Raw genomic sequence first — 27167 nt, 5'->3', positions numbered from 1 at the left:
ATATTATAACCCTGAGTTCATAATAACTATACCACTGTGTTTTATATATTATAACCCTGAGTTCATAATAACTATACCACTGTGTTTTATATATTATAACCCTGAGTTCATAATAACTATATCACTGTGTTTTATATATTATAACCCTGAGTTCATAATAACTATATCACTGTGTTTTATATATTTATTATCTAACCCTGAGTTCATAATAACTATACCACTGTGTTTTATATTTATTATAACCCTGAGTTCATAATAACTATATCACTGTGTTTTATTTTATAATAGTTTATAACCCTGAGTTCATAATAACTATACCACTGTGTTTTATATATTATAGTTTATAACTAACCACTGTGTTTTATATATTAATAACTAATAACTATATCACTGTGTTTTATATATTATAACCCTGAGTTCATAATAACTATACCACTGTGTTTTATATATTATAACCCTGAGTTCATAATAACTATACCACTGTGTTTTATATATTATAACCCTGAGTTCATAATAACTATACCACTGTGTTTTATATATTATAACCCTGAGTTCATAATAACTATACCACTGTGTTTTATATATTATAACCCTGAGTTCACTGTGTTTTTATATATTATAACCCTGAGTTCATAATAACTATATCACTGTGTTTTATATATTTATTATCTAACCCTGAGTTCATAATAACTATACCACTGTGTTTTATATATTATAACCCTGAGTTCATAATAACTATACCACTGTGTTTTATATATTATAACCCTGAGTTCATAATAACTATACCACTGTGTTTTATTTTATACCCTGAGTTCATAATTATACCACTGTGTTTTATATATTATAACCCTGAGTTCATAATAACTATATCACTGTGTTTTATATATTATAACCCTGAGTTCATAATAACTATATCACTGTGTTTTATATATTATAACCCTGAGTTCATAATAACTATATCACTGTGTTTTATATATTATAACCCTGAGTTCATAATAACTATATCACTGTTTTTTATATATTATAACCCTGAGTTCATAATAACTATATCACTGTGTTTTATATATTTATTATCTAACCCTGAGTTCATAATAACTATACCACTGTGTTTTATATATTATAACCCTGAGTTCATAATAACTGAGTTCATATATCACTGTGTTTTATATATTATAACCCTGAGTTCATAATAACTATATCACTGTGTTTTATATATTATAACCCTGAGTTCATAATAACTATATCACTGTGTTTTATATATTATAACCCTGAGTTCATAATAACTATATCACTGTGTTTTATATATTATAACCCTGAGTTCATAATAACTATATCACTGTGTTTTATATATTTATTATCACTAACCCTGAGTTCATAATAACTATACCACTGTGTTTTTATATTTATTATAACCCTGAGTTCATAATAACTATATCACTGTGTTTTATATATTATAACCCTGAGTTCATAATAACTATACCACTGTGTTTTATATATTATAACCCTGAGTTCATAATAACTATATCACTGTGTTTTATATATTATAACCCTGAGTTCATAATAACTATATCACTGTGTTTTATATATTATAACCCTGAGTTCATAATAACTATACCACTGTGTTTTATATATTATAACCCTGAGTTCATAATAACTATATATCACTGTGTTTTATATATTATAACCCTGAGTTCATAATAACTATATCACTGTGTTTTATATATTTATTATCTAACCCTGAGTTCATAATAACTTCTGTGTTTTATATAATAACTGAGTTCATAATAACTATACCACTGTGTTTTATATATTTATTATAACCCTGAGTTCATAATAACTATATCACTGTGTTTTATATATTATAACCCTGAGTTCATAATAACTATATCACTGTGTTTTATATATTATAATCTAACCCTGAGTTCATAATAACTATATCACTGTGTTTTATATATTATAACCCTGAGTTCATAATAACTATATCACTGTGTTTTATATATTATAACCCTGAGTTTTATATATTATAACCCTGAGTTCATAATAACTATATCACTGTGTTTTATATATTATAACCCTGAGTTCATAATAACTATATCACTGTGTTTTATATATTATAACCCTGAGTTCATAATAACTATATCACTGTGTTTTATATATTATAACCCTGAGTTCATAATAACTATATCACTGTGTTTTTATATTTATTATCTAACCCTGAGTTCATAATAACTATATCACTGTGTTTTATATATTATAACCCTGAGTTCATAATAACTATATCACTGTGTTTTATATATTATAACCCTGAGTTCATAATAACTATACCACTGTGTTTTATATATTATAACTCTGAGTTCATAATAACTATATCACTGTGTTTTATATATTATAACCCTGAGTTCATAATAACTATACCACTGTGTTTTATATATTATAACCCTGAGTTCATAATAACTATATCACTGTGTTTTATATATCACTGTGTTTTATAACCCTGAGTTCATAATAACTATATCACTGTGTTTTATATATTATAACCCTGAGTTCATAATAACTATATCACTGTGTTTTATATATTATAACCCTGAGTTCATAATAACTATATCACTGTGTTTTATATATTATAACCCTGAGTTCATAATAACTATATCACTGTGTTTTATATATTATAACCCTGAGTTCATAATAACTATATCACTGTGTTTTTTATATATTATCTAACCCTGAGTTCATAATAACTATATCACTGTGTTTTATATATTATAACCCTGAGTTCATAATAACTATACCACTGTGTTTTTTTATACCCTGAGTTATTACTATACCTGTGTTTTATATATTATAACCCTGAGTTCATAATAACTATATCACTGTGTTTTATATATTATAACCCTGAGTTCATAATAACTATATCACTGTGTTTTATATATTATAACCCTGAGTTCATAATAACTATATCACTGTGTTTTATATACTGTGTTTTTATTATAACCCTGAGTTCATAATAACTATACCACTGTGTTTTTATATATTATAACCCTGAGTTCATAATAACTATATCACTGTGTTTATATATATTATAACCCTGAGTTCATAATAACTATATCACTGTGTTTTATATATTATAACCCTGAGTTCATAATAACTATATCACTGTGTTTTATATATTATAACCCTGAGTTCATAATAACTATACCACTGTGTTTTATATATTTATTATAACCCTAGTTCATAATAACTAACCACTGTGTTTTATATATTATAACCCTGAGTTCATAATAACTATACCACTGTGTTTTATTTTATATAGTTTATTATCTAACCCTGAGTTCATAATAACTATACCACTGTGTTTTATATATTATAACCCTGAGTTCATAATAACTATACCACTGTGTTTTATATATTTTAGTTCATATAACTATACCACCCTGAGTTCATAATAACTATACCACTGTGTTTTATATATTATAACCCTGAGTTCATAATAACTATATCACTGTGTTTTATATATTATAACCCTGAGTTCATAATAACTATATCACTGTGTTTTATATATTATAACCCTGAGTTCATAATAACTATACCACTGTGTTTTATATATTATAACCCTGAGTTCATAATAACTATACCACTGTGTTTTATATATTATAACCCTGAGTTCATAATAACTATACCACTGTGTTTTATATATTATAACCCTGAGTTCATAATAACTATATCACTGTGTTTTATATATTATAACCCTGAGTTCATAATAACTATATCACTGTGTTTTATATATTATAACCCTGAGTTCATAATAACTATATCACTGTGTTTTATATATTATAACCCTGAGTTCATAATAACTATATCACTGTGTTTTATATATTTATTATCTAACCCTGAGTTCATAATAACTATATCACTGTGTTTTATATATTATAACCCTGAGTTCATAATAACTATATCACTGTGTTTTTTTATAACCTGAGTTCATAATCTATACCACCCTGAGTTCATAATAACTATATCACTGTGTTTTATATATTATAACCCTGAGTTCATAATAACTATATCACTGTGTTTTATATTTATTATAACCCTGAGTTCATAATAACTATACCACTGTGTTTTTATATATTATAACCCTGAGTTCATAATAACTATACCACTGTGTTTTATATTTATTATCTAACCCTGAGTTCATAATAACTATACCACTGTGTTTTATATATTATAACCCTGAGTTCATAATAACTATACCACTGTGTTTTATTTTATATAGTTTTATTATCTAACCCTGAGTTCATAATAACTATACCACTGTGTTTTATATATTATAACCCTGAGTTCATAATAACTATATCACTGTGTTTTATATATTATAACCCTAGTTCATATAACCCTGAGTTCATAATAACTATATCACTGTGTTTTATATATTATAACCCTGAGTTCATAATAACTATACCACTGTGTTTTATATATTATAACCCTGAGTTCATAATAACTATACCACTGTGTTTTATATATTATAACCCTGAGTTCATAATAACTATATCACTGTGTTTTATATATTATAACCCTGAGTTCATAATAACTATATCACTGTGTTTTTATATATTATAACCCTGAGTTCATAATAACTATACCACTGTGTTTTATATATTATAACCCTGAGTTCATAATAACTATATCACTGTGTTTTATATATTATAACCCTGAGTTCATAATAACTATACCACTGTGTTTTATATATTATAACCCTGAGTTCATAATAACTATATCACTGTGTTTTATATATTATAACCCTGAGTTCATAATAACTATATCACTGTGTTTTATATATTATAACCCTGAGTTCATAATAACTATATCACTGTGTTTTATATATTATAACCCTGAGTTCATAATAACTATATCACTGTGTTTTATATTTATTATCTAACCCTGAGTTCATAATAACTATATCACTGTGTTTTATATATTATAACCCTGAGTTCATAATAACTATATCACTGTGTTTTATATATTTATTATCTAACCCTGAGTTCATAATAACTATATCACTGTGTTTTATATATTATAACCCTGAGTTCATAATAACTATATCACTGTGTTTATATATTTATTATCTAACCCTGAGTTCATAATAACTATACCACTGTGTTTTATATATTATAACCCTGAGTTCATAATAACTATATCACTGTGTTTTATATATTTATTATCTAACCCTGAGTTCATAATAACTATACCACTGTGTTTTATATATTATAACCCTGAGTTCATAATAACTATACCACTGTGTTTTATATATTATAACCCTGAGTTCATAATAACTATATCACTGTGTTTTATATATTTATTATCTAACCCTGAGTTCATAATAACTATATCACTGTGTTTTATATATTATAACCCTGAGTTCATAATAACTATATCACTGTGTTTTATATATTATAACCCTGAGTTCATAATAACTATATCACTGTGTTTTATATATTATAACCCTGAGTTCATAATAACTATATCACTGTGTTTTATATTTATTATCTAACCCTGAGTTCATAATAACTATATCACTGTGTTTTATATTTATTATCTAACCCTGAGTTCATAATAACTATACCACTGTGTTTTATATATTATAACCCTGAGTTCATAATAACTATACCACTGTGTTTTATATATTATAACCCTGAGTTCATAATAACTATACCACTGTGTTTTATATATTATAACCCTGAGTTCATAATAACTATATCACTGTGTTTTATATATTATAACCCTGAGTTCATAATAACTATACCACTGTGTTTTATATATTATAACCCTGAGTTCATAATAACTATATCACTGTGTTTTATATATTATAACCCTGAGTTCATAATAACTATATCACTGTGTTTTATATATTTTAGTTCATATTATAACCCTGAGTTCATAATAACTATATCACTGTGTTTTATATATTATAACCCTGAGTTCATAATAACTATACCACTGTGTTTTATATATTATAACCCTGAGTTCATAATAACTATATCACTGTGTTTTATATATTATAACCCTGAGTTCATAATAACTATACCACTGTGTTTTATATTTATTATCTAACCCTGAGTTCATAATAACTATATCACTGTGTTTTATATATTATAACCCTGAGTTCATAATAACTATATCACTGTGTTTTATATATTATAACCCTGAGTTCATAATAACTATACCACTGTGTTTTATATATTATAACCCTGAGTTCATAATAACTATACCACTGTGTTTTATATATTATAACCCTGAGTTCATAATAACTATATCACTGTGTTTTATATATTTATTATCTAACCCTGAGTTCATAATAACTATATCACTGTGTTTTATATATTTATTATCTAACCCTGAGTTCATAATAACTATACCACTGTGTTTTATATATTATAACCCTGAGTTCATAATAACTAACTATCACTGTGTTTTATATATTATAACCCTGAGTTCATAATAACTATATCACTGTGTTTTTATATTTATTATAACCCTGAGTTCATAATAACTATATCACTGTGTTTTATATATTATAACCCTGAGTTCATAATAACTATATCACTGTGTTTTATATATTATAACCCTGAGTTCATAATAACTATATCACTGTGTTTTATATATTTATTATCTAACCCTGAGTTCATAATAACTATACCACTGTGTTTTATATATTATAACCCTGAGTTCATAATAACTATATCACTGTGTTTTATATATTTATTATCTAACCCTGAGTTCATAATAACTATACCACTGTGTTTTATATATTATAACCCTGAGTTCATAATAACTATATCACTGTGTTTTATATATTATAACCCTGAGTTCATAATAACTATATCACTGTGTTTTATATATTTATTATCTAACCCTGAGTTCATAATAACTATACCACTGTGTTTTATATATTTATTATCTAACCCTGAGTTCATAATAACTATACCACTGTGTTTTATATATTATAACCCTGAGTTCATAATAACTATATCACTGTGTTTTATATATTATAACCCTGAGTTCATAATAACTATATCACTGTGTTTTATATATTATAACCCTGAGTTCATAATAACTATACCACTGTGTTTTATATATTATAACCCTGAGTTCATAATAACTATATCACTGTGTTTTATATATTATAACCCTGAGTTCATAATAACTATACCACTGTGTTTTATATATTATAACCCTGAGTTCATAATAACTATATCACTGTGTTTTATATTTATTATCTAACCCTGAGTTCATAATAACTATACCACTGTGTTTTATATATTTATTATCTAACCCTGAGTTCATAATAACTATATCACTGTGTTTTATATATTATAACCCTGAGTTCATAATAACTATATCACTGTGTTTTATATATTATAACCCTGAGTTCATAATAACTATATCACTGTGTTTTATATATTATAACCCTGAGTTCATAATAACTATACCACTGTGTTTTATATATTATAACCCTGAGTTCATAATAACTATATCACTGTGTTTTATATATTATAACCCTGAGTTCATAATAACTATATCACTGTGTTTTATATATTATAACCCTGAGTTCATAATAACTATATCACTGTGTTTTATATATTATAACCCTGAGTTCATAATAACTATATCACTGTGTTTTATATATTTATTATCTAACCCTGAGTTCATAATAACTATACCACTGTGTTTTATATATTATAACCCTGAGTTCATAATAACTATACCACTGTGTTTTATATATTTATTATCTAACCCTGAGTTCATAATAACTATACCACTGTGTTTTATATATTATAACCCTGAGTTCATAATAACTATACCACTGTGTTTTATATATTATAACCCTGAGTTCATAATAACTATACCACTGTGTTTTATATTTATTATAACCCTGAGTTCATAATAACTATACCACTGTGTTTTATATATTATAACCCTGAGTTCATAATAACTATACCACTGTGTTTTATATATTATAACCCTGAGTTCATAATAACTATACCACTGTGTTTTATATATTATAACCCTGAGTTCATAATAACTATACCACTGTGTTTTTATATTTATTATAACCCTGAGTTCATAATAACTATATCACTGTGTTTTATATATTATAACCCTGAGTTCATAATAACTATACCACTGTGTTTTATATATTATAACCCTGAGTTCATAATAACTATATCACTGTGTTTTATATATTATAACCCTGAGTTCATAATAACTATATCACTGTGTTTTATATATTATAACCCTGAGTTCATAATAACTATACCACTGTGTTTTATATATTATAACCCTGAGTTCATAATAACTATACCACTGTGTTCATAATTTTATATATTATAACCCTGAGTTCATAATAACTATATCACTGTGTTTTATATATTATAACCCTGAGTTCATAATAACTATACCACTGTGTTTTATATATTATAACCCTGAGTTCATAATAACTATATCACTGTGTTTTATATATTATAACCCTGAGTTCATAATAACTATACCACTGTGTTTTATATATTTATTATCTAACCCTGAGTTCATAATAACTATATCACTGTGTTTTATATATTATAACCCTGAGTTCATAATAACTATACCACTGTGTTTTTATATATTTATTATCTAACCCTGAGTTCATAATAACTATACCACTGTGTTTTATATATTATAACCCTGAGTTCATAATAACTATACCACTGTGTTTTATATATTATAACCCTGAGTTCATAATAACTATACCACTGTGTTTTATTATCTAACCCTGAGTTCATAATAACTATATCACTGTGTTTTATATATTATAACCCTGAGTTCATAATAACTATACCACTGTGTTTTATATATTATAACCCTGAGTTCATAATAACTATACCACTGTGTTTTATATATTTATTATCTAACCCTGAGTTCATAATAACTATATCACTGTGTTTTATATATTATAACCCTGAGTTCATAATAACTATATCACTGTGTTTTATATATTATAACCCTGAGTTCATAATAACTATACCACTGTGTTTTATATATTTATTATCTAACCCTGAGTTCATAATAACTATATCACTGTGTTTTATATATTATAACCCTGAGTTCATAATAACTATACCACTGTGTTTTATATATTATAACCCTGAGTTCATAATAACTATACCACTGTGTTTTATATATTATAACCCTGAGTTCATAATAACTATACCACTGTGTTTTATATATTATAACCCTGAGTTCATAATAACTATACCACTGTGTTTTATATATTATAACCCTGAGTTCATAATAACTATAACCACTGTGTTTTATATATTATAACCCTGAGTTCATAATAACTATATCACTGTGTTTTATATATTATAACCCTGAGTTCATAATAACTATATCACTGTGTTTTATATATTATAACCCTGAGTTCATAATAACTATACCACTGTGTTTTATATATTATAACCCTGAGTTCATAATAACTATACCACTGTGTTTTATATATTATAACCCTGAGTTCATAATAACTATATCACTGTGTTTTATATATTATAACCCTGAGTTCATAATAACTATACCACTGTGTTTTATATATTTATTATCTAACCCTGAGTTCATAATAACTATACCACTGTGTTTTATATATTTATTATCTAACCCTGAGTTCATAATAACTATACCACTGTGTTTTATATATTATAACCCTGAGTTCATAATAACTATACCACTGTGTTTTATATATTATAACCCTGAGTTCATAATAACTATACCACTGTGTTTTATATATTATAACCCTGAGTTCATAATAACTATACCACTGTGTTTTATATATTTATTATCTAACCCTGAGTTCATAATAACTATATCACTGTGTTTTATATATTATAACCCTGAGTTCATAATAACTATACCACTGTGTTTTATATATTATAACCCTGAGTTCATAATAACTATATCACTGTGTTTTATATATTATAACCCTGAGTTCATAATAACTATACCACTGTGTTTATATATTTATTATCTAACCCTGAGTTCATAATAACTATATCACTGTGTTTTATATATTATTAGTTCATAATCTATACCACTGTGTTTTATATATTATAACCCTGAGTTCATAATAACTATACCACTGTGTTTTATATATTATAACCCTGAGTTCATAATAACTATACCACTGTGTTTTATATATTTATTATCTAACCCTGAGTTCATAATAACTATATCACTGTGTTTTATATATTTATTATCTAACCCTGAGTTCATAATAACTATACCACTGTGTTTTATATATTATAACCCTGAGTTCATAATAACTATATCACTGTGTTTTATATATTATAACCCTGAGTTCATAATAACTATATCACTGTGTTTTATATATTATAACCCTGAGTTCATAATAACTATACCACTGTGTTTTATATATTTATTATCTAACCCTGAGTTTTATATATTATAACTGAGTTATATCACCACTGTGTTTTATATATTATAACCCTGAGTTCATAATAACTATACCACTGTGTTTTATATATTTATTATCTAACCCTGAGTTCATAATAACTATACCACTGTGTTTTATATATTATAACCCTGAGTTCATAATAACTATACCACTGTGTTTTATATATTATAACCCTGAGTTCATAATAACTATATCACTGTGTTTTATATATTATAACCCTGAGTTCATAATAACTATATCACTGTGTTTTATATATTATAACCCTGAGTTCATAATAACTAACCACTGTGTTTTATATATTATAACCCTGAGTTCATAATAACTATACCACTGTGTTTTATATATTTTATATATTATAACCCTGAGTTCATAATAACTATATCACTGTGTTTTATATATTATAACCCTGAGTTCATAATAACTATACCACTGTGTTTTATATATTTATTATCTAACCCTGAGTTCATAATAACTATATCACTGTGTTTTATATATTATAACCCTGAGTTCATAATAACTATACCACTGTGTTTTATATATTTATTATCTAACCCTGAGTTCATAATAACTATACCACTGTGTTTTATATATTATAACCCTGAGTTCATAATAACTATACCACTGTGTTTTATATATTATAACCCTGAGTTCATAATAACTATACCACTGTGTTTTATTATCTAACCCTGAGTTCATAATAACTATATCACTGTGTTTTATATATTATAACCCTGAGTTCATAATAACTATACCACTGTGTTTTATATATTATAACCCTGAGTTCATAATAACTATACCACTGTGTTTTATATATTTATTATCTAACCCTGAGTTCATAATAACTATATCACTGTGTTTTATATATTATAACCCTGAGTTCATAATAACTATATCACTGTGTTTTATATATTATAACCCTGAGTTCATAATAACTATATCACTGTGTTTTATATATTATAACCCTGAGTTCATAATAACTATACCACTGTGTTTTATATATTATAACCCTGAGTTCATAATAACTATATCACTGTGTTTTATATATTATAACCCTGAGTTCATAATAACTATACCACTGTGTTTTATATATTTATTATCTAACCCTGAGTTCATAATAACTATACCACTGTGTTTTATATATTATAACCCTGAGTTCATAATAGTTCTATAACCACTGTGTTTTATATATTATAACCCTGAGTTCATAATAACTATATCACTGTGTTTTATATATTATAACCCTGAGTTCATAATAACTATACCACTGTGTTTTATATATTTATTATCTAACCCTGAGTTCATAATAACTATACCACTGTGTTTTATATATTATAACCCTGAGTTCATAATAACTATACCACTGTGTTTTATATATTTATTATCTAACCCTGAGTTCATAATAACTATACCACTGTGTTTTATATATTATAACCCTGAGTTCATAATAACTATACCACTGTGTTTTATATATTATAACCCTGAGTTCATAATAACTATACCACTGTGTTTTATATATTATAACCCTGAGTTCATAATAACTATATCACTGTGTTTTATATATTATAACCCTGAGTTCATAATAACTATACCACTGTGTTTTATATATTATAACCCTGAGTTCATAATAACTATACCACTGTGTTTTATATATTATAACCCTGAGTTCATAATAACTATATCACTGTGTTTTATATATTATAACCCTGAGTTCATAATAACTATACCACTGTGTTTTATAAATTATAACCCTGAGTTCATAATAACTATATCACTGTGTTTTATATATTATAACCCTGAGTTCATAATAACTATACCACTGTGTTTTATATATTATAACCCTGAGTTCATAATAACTATACCACTGTGTTTTATATATTATAACCCTGAGTTCATAATAACTATACCACTGTGTTTTATATATTATAACCCTGAGTTCATAATAACTATACCACTGTGTTTTATATATTATAACCCTGAGTTCATAATAACTATACCACTGTGTTTTATATATTATAACCCTGAGTTCATAATAACTATATCACTGTGTTTTATATATTATAACCCTGAGTTCATAATAACTATATCACTGTGTTTTATATATTATAACCCTGAGTTCATAATAACTATACCACTGTGTTTTATATATTATAACCCTGAGTTCATAATAACTATACCACTGTGTTTTATATATTATAACCCTGAGTTCATAATAACTATATCACTGTGTTTTATATATTATAACCCTGAGTTCATAATAACTATACCACTGTGTTTTATATATTTATTATCTAACCCTGAGTTCATAATAACTATACCACTGTGTTTTATATATTTATTATCTAACCCTGAGTTCATAATAACTATACCACTGTGTTTTATATATTATAACCCTGAGTTCATAATAACTATACCACTGTGTTTTATATATTATAACCCTGAGTTCATAATAACTATACCACTGTGTTTTATATATTATAACCCTGAGTTCATAATAACTATACCACTGTGTTTTATATATTTATTATCTAACCCTGAGTTCATAATAACTATATCACTGTGTTTTATATATTATAACCCTGAGTTCATAATAACTATACCACTGTGTTTTATATATTATAACCCTGAGTTCATAATAACTATATCACTGTGTTTTATATATTATAACCCTGAGTTCATAATAACTATACCACTGTGTTTTATATATTTATTATCTAACCCTGAGTTCATAATAACTATATCACTGTGTTTTATATATTTATTATCTAACCCTGAGTTCATAATAACTATACCACTGTGTTTTATATATTATAACCCTGAGTTCATAATAACTATACCACTGTGTTTTATATATTTATTATCTAACCCTGAGTTCATAATAACTATATCACTGTGTTTTATATATTTATTATCTAACCCTGAGTTCATAATAACTATACCACTGTGTTTTATATATTATAACCCTGAGTTCATAATAACTATACCACTGTGTTTTATATATTATAACCCTGAGTTCATAATAACTATATCACTGTGTTTTATATATTATAACCCTGAGTTCATAATAACTATACCACTGTGTTTTATATATTTATTATCTAACCCTGAGTTCATAATAACTATATCACTGTGTTTTATATATTATAACCCTGAGTTCATAATAACTATACCACTGTGTTTTATATATTTATTATCTAACCCTGAGTTCATAATAACTATACCACTGTGTTTTATATATTATAACCCTGAGTTCATAATAACTATACCACTGTGTTTTATATATTATAACCCTGAGTTCATAATAACTATACCACTGTGTTTTATATATTATAACCCTGAGTTCATAATAACTATATCACTGTGTTTTATATATTATAACCCTGAGTTCATAATAACTATACCACTGTGTTTTATATATTATAACCCTGAGTTCATAATAACTATACCACTGTGTTTTATATATTATAACCCTGAGTTCATAATAACTATATCACTGTGTTTTATATATTATAACCCTGAGTTCATAATAACTATACCACTGTGTTTTATATATTTATTATCTAACCCTGAGTTCATAATAACTATATCACTGTGTTTTATATATTATAACCCTGAGTTCATAATAACTATACCACTGTGTTTTATATATTTATTATCTAACCCTGAGTTCATAATAACTATACCACTGTGTTTTATATATTATAACCCTGAGTTCATAATAACTATACCACTGTGTTTTATATATTATAACCCTGAGTTCATAATAACTATACCACTGTGTTTTATTATCTAACCCTGAGTTCATAATAACTATATCACTGTGTTTTATATATTATAACCCTGAGTTCATAATAACTATACCACTGTGTTTTATATATTATAACCCTGAGTTCATAATAACTATACCACTGTGTTTTTATATTTATTATAACCCTGAGTTCATAATAACTATATCACTGTGTTTTATATATTATAACCCTGAGTTCATAATAACTATATCACTGTGTTTTATATATTATAACCCTGAGTTCATAATAACTATATCACTGTGTTTTATATATTATAACCCTGAGTTCATAATAACTATACCACTGTGTTTTATATATTATAACCCTGAGTTCATAATAACTATATCACTGTGTTTTATATATTATAACCCTGAGTTCATAATAACTATACCACTGTGTTTTATATATTTATTATCTAACCCTGAGTTCATAATAACTATACCACTGTGTTTTATATATTATAACCCTGAGTTCATAATAACTATACCACTGTGTTTTATATATTATAACCCTGAGTTCATAATAACTATATCACTGTGTTTTATATATTATAACCCTGAGTTCATAATAACTATACCACTGTGTTTTTATATTTATTATCTAACCCTGAGTTCATAATAACTATACCACTGTGTTTTATATATTATAACCCTGAGTTCATAATAACTATACCACTGTGTTTTATATATTTATTATCTAACCCTGAGTTCATAATAACTATACCACTGTGTTTTATATATTATAACCCTGAGTTCATAATAACTATACCACTGTGTTTTATATATTATAACCCTGAGTTCATAATAACTATACCACTGTGTTTTATATATTATAACCCTGAGTTCATAATAACTATATCACTGTGTTTTATATATTATAACCCTGAGTTCATAATAACTATACCACTGTGTTTTATATATTATAACCCTGAGTTCATAATAACTATACCACTGTGTTTTATATATTATAACCCTGAGTTCATAATAACTATATCACTGTGTTTTATATATTATAACCCTGAGTTCATAATAACTATACCACTGTGTTTTATAAATTATAACCCTGAGTTCATAATAACTATATCACTGTGTTTTATATATTATAACCCTGAGTTCATAATAACTATATCACTGTGTTTTATATATTATAACCCTGAGTTCATAATAACTATATCACTGTGTTTTATATATTATAACCCTGAGTTCATAATAACTATACCACTGTGTTTTTATACATTTATTAAAATGTTTTGACAAACCCTTAACCTTCACCCTTAACCTGTAGTGTTCATCATTTTAACATGGCAGGTCAGAGTTCACCCTTAACCTGTAGTGTTCATCATTTTAACATGGCAGGTCAGAGTTCACCCTTAACCTGTAGTGTTCATCATTTTAACATGGCAGGTCAGAGTTCACCCTTACAAACCTGTAGTGTTCATCATTTTAACATGGCAGGTCAGAGTTCACCCTTACAAACCTGTAGTGTTCATCATTTTAACATGGCAGGTCAGAGTTCACCCTTACAAACCTGTAGTGTTCATCATATTAACATGGCAGGTCAGAGTTAACCCTTACGGAGCCATAGGTCCGTTTTTTGTTGTTGCAATACACAAACATATATTTCTCATACAAATGCAAGATACCAAAACAGAAAGCTAATTTGATCCTCTCTGAAGCAGCACTAAAACAGACAGTCCCTGACTCAGACTTCAGGTCCTGCACGGCCTAGATCCACTGCACCCTGCGTCTGCTGGCATGTAGCATCAACACGCAGCCCAGCCCCACACACGTTGCAAACACACGCCAACACATCCATAGTCCACATGGTACAGATTCACAAGACAGGGAAAACAGTTCCAGCATGATTCAGAAGGTTTGCTTTAAAAAGAGTTGGATTCCCAGCAGACAGAATTGTGGGAATCAGAGTTTCTCTGTTGAATGAGAGGTTGTTGCTGTTCGTCCATTTCTGAACAGATGCATCCTGCTTCTCTTGATTGTAGTCCCAGAATCCCAGTGTTCTCGGGTGATTGTAGTCCCAGAATCCCAGTGTTCTCTGGTGATTGTAGTCCCAGAATCCCAGTGTTCTCTGGTGATTGTAGTCCCAGAATCCCAGTGTTCTCTGGTGATTGTAGTCCCAGAATCCCAGTGTTCTCTGGTGATTGTAGTCCCAGAATCCCAGTGTTCTCTGGTGATTGTAAGTCCCAGAATCCCAGTGTTTTCTGGTGATTGTAGTTTCCCCCAGTCCTGTCAGGTGATTGTAGTCCCAGAATCCCAGTGTTTTCTGGTGATTGTAGTCCCAGTCCTGTCTGGGGATTGTAGTCCCCCCCAGTCCTGTCTGGTGATTGTAGTCCCCCCAGTCCTGTCTGGGGATTGTAGTATCCCCCCAGTCCTGTCAGGTGTTTGTAGTCCCAGTCCTGTCTGGTGATTGTAGTATCCCCCAGTCCTGTCTAGTGATTGTAGTCCCAGTCCTGTCTGGTGATTGTAGTCCCCCCCAGTCCTGTCTGGGGATTGTAGTATCCCCCCAGTCCTGTCAGGTGATTGTAGTCCCAGTCCTGTCTGGTGATTGTAGTATCCCCCCAGTCCTGTCAGGTGATTGTAGTCCCAGTCCTGTCTGGTGATTGTAGTATCCCCCAGTCCTGTCTAGTGATTGTAGTCCCAGTCCTGTCTGGTGATTGTAGTCCCCCCCAGTCCTGTCTGGGGATTGTAGTATCCCCCCAGTCCTGTCAGGTGATTGTAGTCCCAGTCCTGTCTGGTGATTGTAGTATCCCCCAGTCCTGTCTGGTGATTGTAGTCCCCCCCAGTCCTGTCTGGGGATTGTAGTATCCCCCCAGTCCTGTCAGGTGATTGTAGTCCCAGTCCTGTCTGGTGATTGTAGTCCCCCCAGTCCTGTCTGGGGATTGTAGTATCCCCCAGTCCTGTCTGGGGATTGTAGTCCCAGTCCTGTCTGGTGATTGTAGTCCCAGTCCTGTCTGGGGATTGTAGTCCCAGTCCTGTCTGGTGATTGTAGTCCCCCCAGTCCTGTCAGGTGATTGTAGTCCCCCCCAGTCCTGTCAGGTGATTGTAGTCCCCCCAGTCCTGTCAGGTGATTGTAGTATCCCCCCAGTCCTGTCAGGTGATTGTAGTCCCAGTCCTGTCTGGTGATTGTAGTCCCCCCAGTCCTGTCAGGTGATTGTAGTCCCCCCCAGTCCTGTCAGGTGATTGTAGTCCCCCCAGTCTTGTCAGGTGATTGTAGTCCCCCCCAGTCTTGTCAGGTGATTGTAGTCCCAGTCCTGTCAGGTGATTGTAGTCCCAGAATCCCAGTGTTCTCTGGGGATTGTAGTCCCCCCAGTCCTGTCAGGTGATTGTATTCCGTCCCAGTCCTGTCTGGTGATTGTAGTATCCCCCAGTCCTGTCTGGTGATTGTAGTCCCAGTCCTGTCTGGTGATTGTAGTATCCCCCAGTCCTGTCTGGTGATTGTAGTCCCAGTCCTGTCTGGTGATTGTAGTCCCCCCCAGTCCTGTCTGGGGATTGTAGTATCCCCCCAGTCCTGTCAGGTGATTGTAGTATCCCCCAGTCCTGTCTGGTGATTGTAGTCCCAGTCCTGTCTGGTGATTGTAGTCCCCCCCAGTCCTGTCTGGGTATTGTAGTATCCCCCCAGTCCTGTCTGGTGATTGTAGTCCCCCCCAGTCCTGTCTGGTGATTGTAGTCCGCCCCAGTCCTGTCAGGTGATTGTAGTCCCAGTCCTGTCTGGTGATTGTAGTCCCCCCCAGTCCTGTCTGGTGATTGTAGTATCCCCCAGTCCTGTCTGGTGATTGTAGTCCCCCCCAGTCCTGTCTGGTGATTGTAGTATCCCCCAGTCCTGTCAGGTGATTGTAGTCCCAGTCCTGTCAGGTGATTGTAGTCCCAGTCCTGTCAGGTGATTGTAGTCCCAGTCCTGTCAGGTGATTGTAGTCCCAGTCCTGTCTGGTGATTGTAGTCCCAGTCCTGTCAGGTGATTGTAGTCCCAGTCCTGTCTGGTGATTGTAGTCCCAGTCCTGTCAGGTGATTGTAGTTCCCCCCAGTCCTGTCTGGTGATTGTAGTCCCAGTCCTGTCTGGTGATTGTAGTCCCAGTCCTGTCAGGTGATTGTAGTCCCAGTCCTGTCAGGTGATTGTAGTCCCAGTCCTGTCTGGTGATTGTAGTCCCAGTCCTGTCAGGTGATTGTAGTTCCCCCCAGTCCTGTCTGGTGATTGTAGTCCCAGTCCTGTCAGGTGATTGTAGTCCCCCCCAGTCCTGTCTGGTGATTGTAGTCCCCCCAGTCCTGTCTGGTGATTGTAGTCCCCCCCAGTCCTGTCTGGTGATTGTAGTCCCAGTCCTGTCTGGTGATTGTAGTCCCCCCCAGTCCTGTCAGGTGATTGTAGTCCCAGTCCTGTCAGGTGATTGTAGTCCCAGTCCTGTCTGGTGATTGTAGTCCCCCCCAGTCCTGTCTGGTGATTGTAGTCCCAGTCCTGTCAGGTGATTGTAGTCCCAGTCCTGTCTGGTGATTGTAGTCCCAGTCCTGTCAGGTGATTGTAGTCCCAGTCCTGTCTGGTGATTGTAGTCCCCCCCAGTCCTGTCTGGTGATTGTAGTCCCCCCCAGTCCTGTCAGGTGATTGTAGTCCCAGAGTCCCAGTAAACAGAGAAAGCCCACTGACATTACAACTGTGGGTAGTACTTCAGTTGTTTGATTTAAGGAGAGGGTTTACAGACTGAATAAAATATTGAGTTGGTGTCCATTTATAAGTGCAACACAGAGATTATATTAAAAGTGTTAAAAACATAATGAAAGCACCTAAAAGCTGTATCCTATTGCACAATTTAAATCATGATACAAAACCAAAAATGAACAGAGCATGAAAAAAGTGAAAGTGGACAATTGTGTGTTTAAGACCATAGAGTCAGTCATGTCTGGAGTCCTTATGGTGCTGAAAGACAGAGCAAATACTATGACTGTTTAAAGGCTCCAGAGCAGCCTGCCTCATGGTCACAGGCTGAGATTTCAACTGGAGAAGACCCCATTATACACATAGACAAATTAAACCACAAGGAAGAGATTGCTGCATAGCTGGATTCAACTGAAAGCAATGTCATCAAAAAGACGGGACACAACCAACTGCTGTTACAACAACACTACTGTCTGTGTTGTCCCTCTGAAGGTCAGAGTTCAGAGACGGGACACAACCAACTGCTGTTACAACAACACTACTGTCTGTGTTGTCCCTCTGAAGGTCAGAGTTCAGAGGCGGGTGTCGCTGGGTTCAGAGGTCAGATAGACAGCGGAGCTGGACTTGGGCCGGGCCTGACCTTCTCCCCTGTTGTTGTTAACCTCTGACCCCCTGGTATCTGTGGTGATGACCCAGGTGGCGGGTCGCCAGCGCTTCAGGGAGTACGGTGTCTTCACACGCTTCTTAATCTTCTCCCCTGTTCCCTGGTTCTGGACCAAGGCCTCCCCTGGAACACAAACACAGGGTTAAGGTCAGGGGGTAAGGGTGTGAGGGTTAGGGTCAGGCTGTGAGGGTTAGGGTCAGGCTGTGAGGGTTAGGGTCAGGCTGTGAGGGGTAGGGTCAGGCTGTGAGGGGTAGGGTCAGGCTGTGAGGGGTAGGGTCAGGCTGTGAGGGGTAGGGTCAGGCTGTGAGGGTTAGGGTCAGGCTGTGAGGGGTAGGGTCAGGCTGTGAGGGGTAGGGTCAGGCTGTGAGGGGTAGGGTCAGGCTGTGAGGGGTAGGGTCAGGCTGTGAGGGTGCTCTGCTCACCCAGTGAGACCAGGTCTCTGGTGGTGAAGGACAGGTCCAGGGAGTTGGGTCTCTCCGGCCGCCGGCCTCCTTTAGGCTGCCTGAGTAGGGCTTCACCTCTCATGGGGACAGGGTTGGGGTCAGGTCCAGACAAGGAACCAGACACAGAACTCTCCCCCAGGGAGCAGGGGGTCTCTCCACTGGTACTTCCTCCTGCTCCCTCTTCCTCTCCTCCCCCATCACTCTCCCCCTCTCCCTCCCCCAGTACCAGTCCGTTGCTGTTGTTGTTGTTGTTGTTGGGCCGTGCGTTAGAGGAGTGGACATCTGGTTGTCCTGTCTCTCTGCTCAGCAGGGGTTGGTGTTCGTCTGGGCTGGCAGTGATCAGCCCCAGCTGGCCGTCCTCAGAGCTCTGGGGGTTCGTGCTCTGAGTTAGAGTGAGCCCCACCGTGCTGCTGGCGCCCCCTGCTGGCGAGGACCCGGCCCCATGCCCGTTCACAGAGAGGTCCCGTAGGACCAGCAGGTTGTTGGTGGCGCTGACCCGGTGGGGCTCGGAGACGGCGGTGACGTTGGACACGCCGTTGGTCTTAGCTCCGCCCTCTACCTGTCGTAGATTGGACTTGCCACGGCGACCGAATTTAAACCTCAGAGAGGATGAGTCTTTCTTAGGCGGCTTGGTGCGGAGCAGCAGGCTGGAGGGTCGTTTGGGGAGGTTTTGCTGCTTGGGGAGAGGGAACACGGCGGGGGGAGACGCCTCGGCAGCCATCTTGATGAAGGGGAAGAGCAGGGAGGAGGAGGCGGGGCTCAGCAAGTCCGGAGAACAGAACTGTTTCTGGCTGTGTTCCATCAGGTTCTCATCAGAACTCTCCTTCAGGTTCTTATCCACCTCCCTGGGGTCCAGCTTGGTGGTCTCCAGATCCTCCTGGGTCAGGGTCAGGTGGAGGTTAGGGTTGGGGTCATGACCCTGGCTGGACTCTGAGATGAAGGTCATGGTGGTGAGGGAAGAGGAGGTTCCAGCGGAGGGGTTGCCGGGAGACGGGCGTGAGCCGCCTGCTGCCGCTCGTAGTTTATAGAGTTCCTGTTCCTCTCTCCAGCCACACCTCCATCTCTCGTCCGGCCAATCAAAGCGGAGGGGGTGTCGCTGTGTGTGCTCTTGCCCGTGCCGTCCTGCTCCTCGATGTAGGACGAGGCAGGGTCAGGGCCGGACTGTGGCCCCATGCGGTTTCTGTTGGGGTCACAGTCACGTTAACAACACAACAGGTACTTATCACCAAGGAGGACTACAAGGTGTGTGTGTGTGTCGTTGTGCAGTGCAGTTGGTATGAGTAGGTATGAGTGTAAGGGTGTGTGTGTGTGTGTGAGGTACAGATGGGTTGAGTGGAGGGTGTGGTGTATAGTGTCTGTACCTATCATTGAACAGTGTGGTACAGTAGAGGGTGTGTATAGTGTCTGTACCTATCATTGAACAGTGTGGTACAGTAGAGGGTGTGTATAGTGTCTGTACCTATCATTGAACAGTGTGGTACAGTAGAGGGTGTGTATAGTGTCTGTACCTATCATTGAACAGTGTGGTACAGTAGAGGGTGTGTATAGTGTCTGTACCTATCATTGAACAGTGTGGTACAGTAGAGGGTGTGTATAGTGTCTGTACCTATCATTGTACAGTAGAGGGTGTGTATAGTGTCTGTACCTATCATTGTACAGTAGAGGGTGTGTATAGCGTCTGTACCTATCATTGAACAGTGTGGTACAGTAGAGGGTGTGTATAGTGTCTGTACCTATCATTGTACAGTAGAGGGTGTGTATAGTGTCTGTACCTATCATTGTACAGTAGAGGGTGTGTATAGTGTCTGTACCTATCATTGTACAGTAGAGGGTGTGTATAGTGTCTGTACCTATCATTGAACAGTAGAGGGTGTGTATAGTGTCTGTACCCATCATTGAACAGTAGAGGGTGTGTATAGTGTCTGTACCCATCATTGAACAGTAGAGGGTGTGTATAGTGTCTGTACCTATCATTGAACAGTAGAGGGTGTGTATAGTGTCTGTACCCATCATTGTACAGTAGAGGGTGTGTATAGTGTCTGTACCTATCATTGAACAGTAGAGGGTGTGTATAGGGTCTGTACCTATCATTGAACAGTGTGGTACAGTAGAGGGTGTGTATAGTGTCTGTACCTATCATTGAACAGTGTGGTACAGTGGAGGGTGTGTATAGTGTCTGTACCCATCATTGAACAGTAGAGGGTGTGTATAGTGTCTGTACCTATCATTGAACAGTAGAGGGTGTGTATAGTGTCTGTACCCATCATTGAACAGTGTGGTACAGTAGAGGGTGTGTATAGTGTCTGTACCCATCATTGAACAGTAGAGGGTGTGTATAGTGTCTGTACCCATCATTGAACAGTAGAGGGTGTGTATAGTGTCTGTACCCATCATTGAACAGTAGAGGGTGTGTATAGTGTCTGTACCCATCATTGAACAGTAGAGGGTGTGTATAGGGTCTGTACCTATCATTGAACAGTGTGGTACAGCTGCTACCAGTAGGGTTGAGTGTGGGGCTGACAGACTTGGACTGGTCCCAGATCAGCAGTAGTTCAGCCATGCGCTCCTCTGCACACTGAGCGGTCAGCCTGGCCTCGGCATCCTGGTCCCAACAGTCCTCCATGGTCTCCTTCAGGGACCGCACCGCCTGAGGGAAGGTTACAGAGGATAACCATACCATACCACACCATAACATACCACACCATAACATACCACACCATAACATACCACACCACACCATAACATACCACACCATACTACACCATACCACACCATACTACACCACACCACACCATAACATACCACACCATAACATACCACACCATAACATACCATACCACACCATAACATACCACACCATAACATACCACACCATACCACACCATAACATACCACACCATAACATACCATACCATAACATACCATACCACACCATAACATACCACACCATAACATACCACACCATACTACACCATAACATACCATACCACACCATAACATGCCATACTACACCATACTACACCACACCATACCACACCAAAACATACCATACTACACCATAACATACCACACCACACCATAACATACCATACTACACCATAACATACCATAACATACCACACCACAACATACCACACCACACCACACTATAACATACCACACCATAACATACCACACCATACCATTGGCCCCCCAATGGTGGAACAAACTCCCTCACGACGCCAGGACAGCGGAGTCAATCACCACCTTCCGGAGACACCTGAAACCCCACCTCTTTAAGGAATACCTAGGATAGGATAAGTATTCCCTCTCCCCCCCCCTTTAAGATTTAGATGCACTATTGTTAAGTGACTGTTCCACTGGATGTCATAAGGTGAATGCACCAATTTGTAAGTCGCTCTGGATAAGAGCGTCTGCAAAATGACTTAAATGTAAATGCATACCACACCACACCATAACATACCACACCACACTATAACATACCACACCATAACATACCACACCATAACATACCACACCATAACATACCACACCACACTATAACATACCACACCATAACATACCACACCACACTATAACATACCACACCATAACATACCACACCATACCACACCATACCACACCACACTATAACATACCACACCATAACATACCACACCATAACATACCACACCACACTATAACATACCACACCACACCACACCACACTATAACATACCACATCATAACATACTACACCACACCATAACATACCACACCACACCATACCACACCATAACATACCACACCATAACATACCACACCATAACATACCACACCACACTATAACATACCACACCACACTATAACATACCACATCATAACATACTACACCACACCATAACATACCACACCATACCACACCATAACATACCACACCATAACATACCACACTATAACATACCACACCACACTATAACATACCACACCATAACATACCACACCATAACACACCATAACACACCACACTATAACATACCACACCACAACATACCACACCATAACATACCACACCATAACATACCACACCACACTATAACATACCACACCACACTATAACATAGCACACCACACCATACCACACTATAACATACCACACCATAACACACCACACTATAACATACCATACCATAACATACCACACTATAACATACCACACCACACCACCACACTATAACATACCACACCACACCACCACACCATAACATACCACCACACCATAACATACCACCACACCATAACATACCACACCACCACACCATAACATACCACACCACCCCATAACATACCACACAATAACATACCACACCACACCACACCATACTACAACATACCATACCACACCATAACATACCACACCATACTACACCATAACATACCATACCACACCATAACATACCACACCATAACATACCACACCATAACATACCACACCATACTACACCATAACATACCACACCACACTATACCATAACATACCATACCACACCATAACATACCGCACTACACCATAACATACCATACCACACCATACTACACCACACCATAACATACCACACCACAACATACCACACCATGCCACACCATAACATACCACACCATACCACAACATACCACACCACACTATAACATACCACACCACACTATAACATACCACACCACCATACCACACCATACCACACCACAACATACCACACCCCACTATACCACACCATACCACACCATAACATACCACACCATAACATACCACACCATAACATACCACACCATAACATACCACACCACAACATACCATACCACAACATACCATACCACACTATAACATACCACACCATAACATACCATACCACCCCATACAACACTATAACATACCACACCACACCATAACATACCACACCATAACATACCACACCATACCACACTATAACATAGCACACCATACCACACCATACCACACCATATCACACTATACCACACTATACCACACTATAACATACCACACCATACCACACCACACCAACACACCACACCACACTATACCATACCATAACATAACACACCACACTATAACATACCACACTATAACATACCACACCACACCATACCACACCATACCACACTATAACATACCACACCACACTATAACATACCACACCATACCACACTATAACATACCACACCACACTATAACATACCACACCACACCACACTATAACATACCACACCACACTATAACATACCACACCACACCACACCATACCACATTATAACATACCACACCACACCATAACATACCACACCATACCACTCTATAACATACCACACCACATCACACCATAACATACCACACCATAACATACCACACCATAACATACCACACCATAACATACCACACCACACCATACCACAACACACCATAACATACCACACCATACCACACTATAACATACCACAACATACCACACCATAACATACCACACCACACTATAACATACCACACTATAACATACCACACCACAACATACCACAACATACCACACCATAACATACCACACCACCACAACATACCACCACACCACCACACCATAACATACCACACCATAACATACCACACCATAACATACCACACCACAACATACCACAACATACCACACCATAACATACCACACCATACCACACCATACCACACCATAACATACCACACCATACCACAACATACCACAACATACCACACCATAACATACCAATATATATATAAATATATGCCATTTAGCAGACGCTTTTATCCAAAGCGACTTACAGTCATGTGTGCATACATTCTACGTATGGGTGGTCCCGGGGATCGAATCCACTACCCTGGCGTTACAAGCGCCATGCTCTACCAACTGAGCTACAGAAGGACCACACCACAACACACCACACAACACCATACCACACCATACAACACACCATACCACACCATACAACACCACACCATACAACACCATACAACACACCATACCACAGGTCTCACCAGGCTGTTTTCCTTCCAGGCCTCGGGGAACTTGGGTCTCTGTTTCTCTCTGGACACCAGGACCTGCATGTCCTCAAAGGAAGGGTGGTTCCCCGCCTCGGCCTGGAACGCCACCTGGAGGTCTGGGACTGATTCTCCTGGAGAGAAAGGAGGAACCAGAACATTAAGGTGGAAATTCAATACTGTGATTTGACAACTAATTGTGGTCAGGAGTAAGTTTCTCTGGGCTCCCGAGTGGCGCAGCGGTCTAAGGCACTGCATCTCATTACTAGAGGCGTCACTACAGACCCTGTTTCAGCGGTCTAAAACACTGCATCTCAGTGCTAGAGGCGTCGCTACAGACCCTGTTTCAGCGGTCTAAAACACTGCATCTCAGTGCTAGAGGCGTCGCTACAGACCCTGTTTCAGCGGTCTAAAACACTGCATCTCAGTGCTAGAGGCGTCGCTACAGACCCTGTTTCAGCGGTCTAAAACACTGCATCTCATTGCTAGAGGCGTCACTACAGACCCTGTTTCAGCGGTCTAAAACACTGCATCTCAGTGCTAGAGGCGTCGCTACAGACCCTGTTTCAGCGGTCTAAAACACTGCATCTCATTGCTAGAGGCGTCACTACAGACCCTGTTTCAGCGGTCTAAAACACTGCATCTCAGTGCTAGAGGCGTCGCTACAGACCCTGGTTAGATTCCAGGCTGTATCACATCCGGCCGTGACTTGGACTCCCATAGTGGGGTCCACAATTGGCCCAGCGTTGTCCGGGTTAGGCTGGGGTAGGCCGTCATTGTAAATAAGAATTTGTTCTTAACTGACTTGCCTAGTTAAGTACACCTCATGTACACCCCATGAAGGTCTCCCAGTAGACCATGCCCAGGTTTAGAGGTCAACACACCTCATGAAGGTCTCCTAGTAGACCAGGCCCAGGGTTAGAGGTCAGTACACCTCATGAAGGTATCCCAGTAGACCAGGCCCAGGGTTAGAGGTCAGTACACCCCATGAAGGTCTCCTAGTAGACCAGGCCCAGGGTTAGAGTTCAGTACACCTCATGAAGGTCTCCCAGTAGACCAGGCCCAG

The 27167-nt window shown here is 35.5% G+C and overlaps 1 pseudogene; it reads right to left on the bottom strand.

Annotated features, from left to right (window-relative positions):
* Window positions 1-18768: 18768 nt before the first annotated feature.
* The window catches only part of LOC124026115, a 32288-nt pseudogene continuing 23889 nt past the window's right edge, over window positions 18769-27167 (bottom strand).

The sequence above is a fragment of the Oncorhynchus gorbuscha genome, unplaced genomic scaffold (assembly GCF_021184085.1).
Source record: "Oncorhynchus gorbuscha isolate QuinsamMale2020 ecotype Even-year unplaced genomic scaffold, OgorEven_v1.0 Un_scaffold_2605, whole genome shotgun sequence".
NCBI classification, from domain to species: domain Eukaryota; kingdom Metazoa; phylum Chordata; class Actinopteri; order Salmoniformes; family Salmonidae; genus Oncorhynchus; species Oncorhynchus gorbuscha.
Note: the sequence above shows the minus strand (reverse complement) of the source record. Positions and strands in the feature narration are given on the sequence as shown.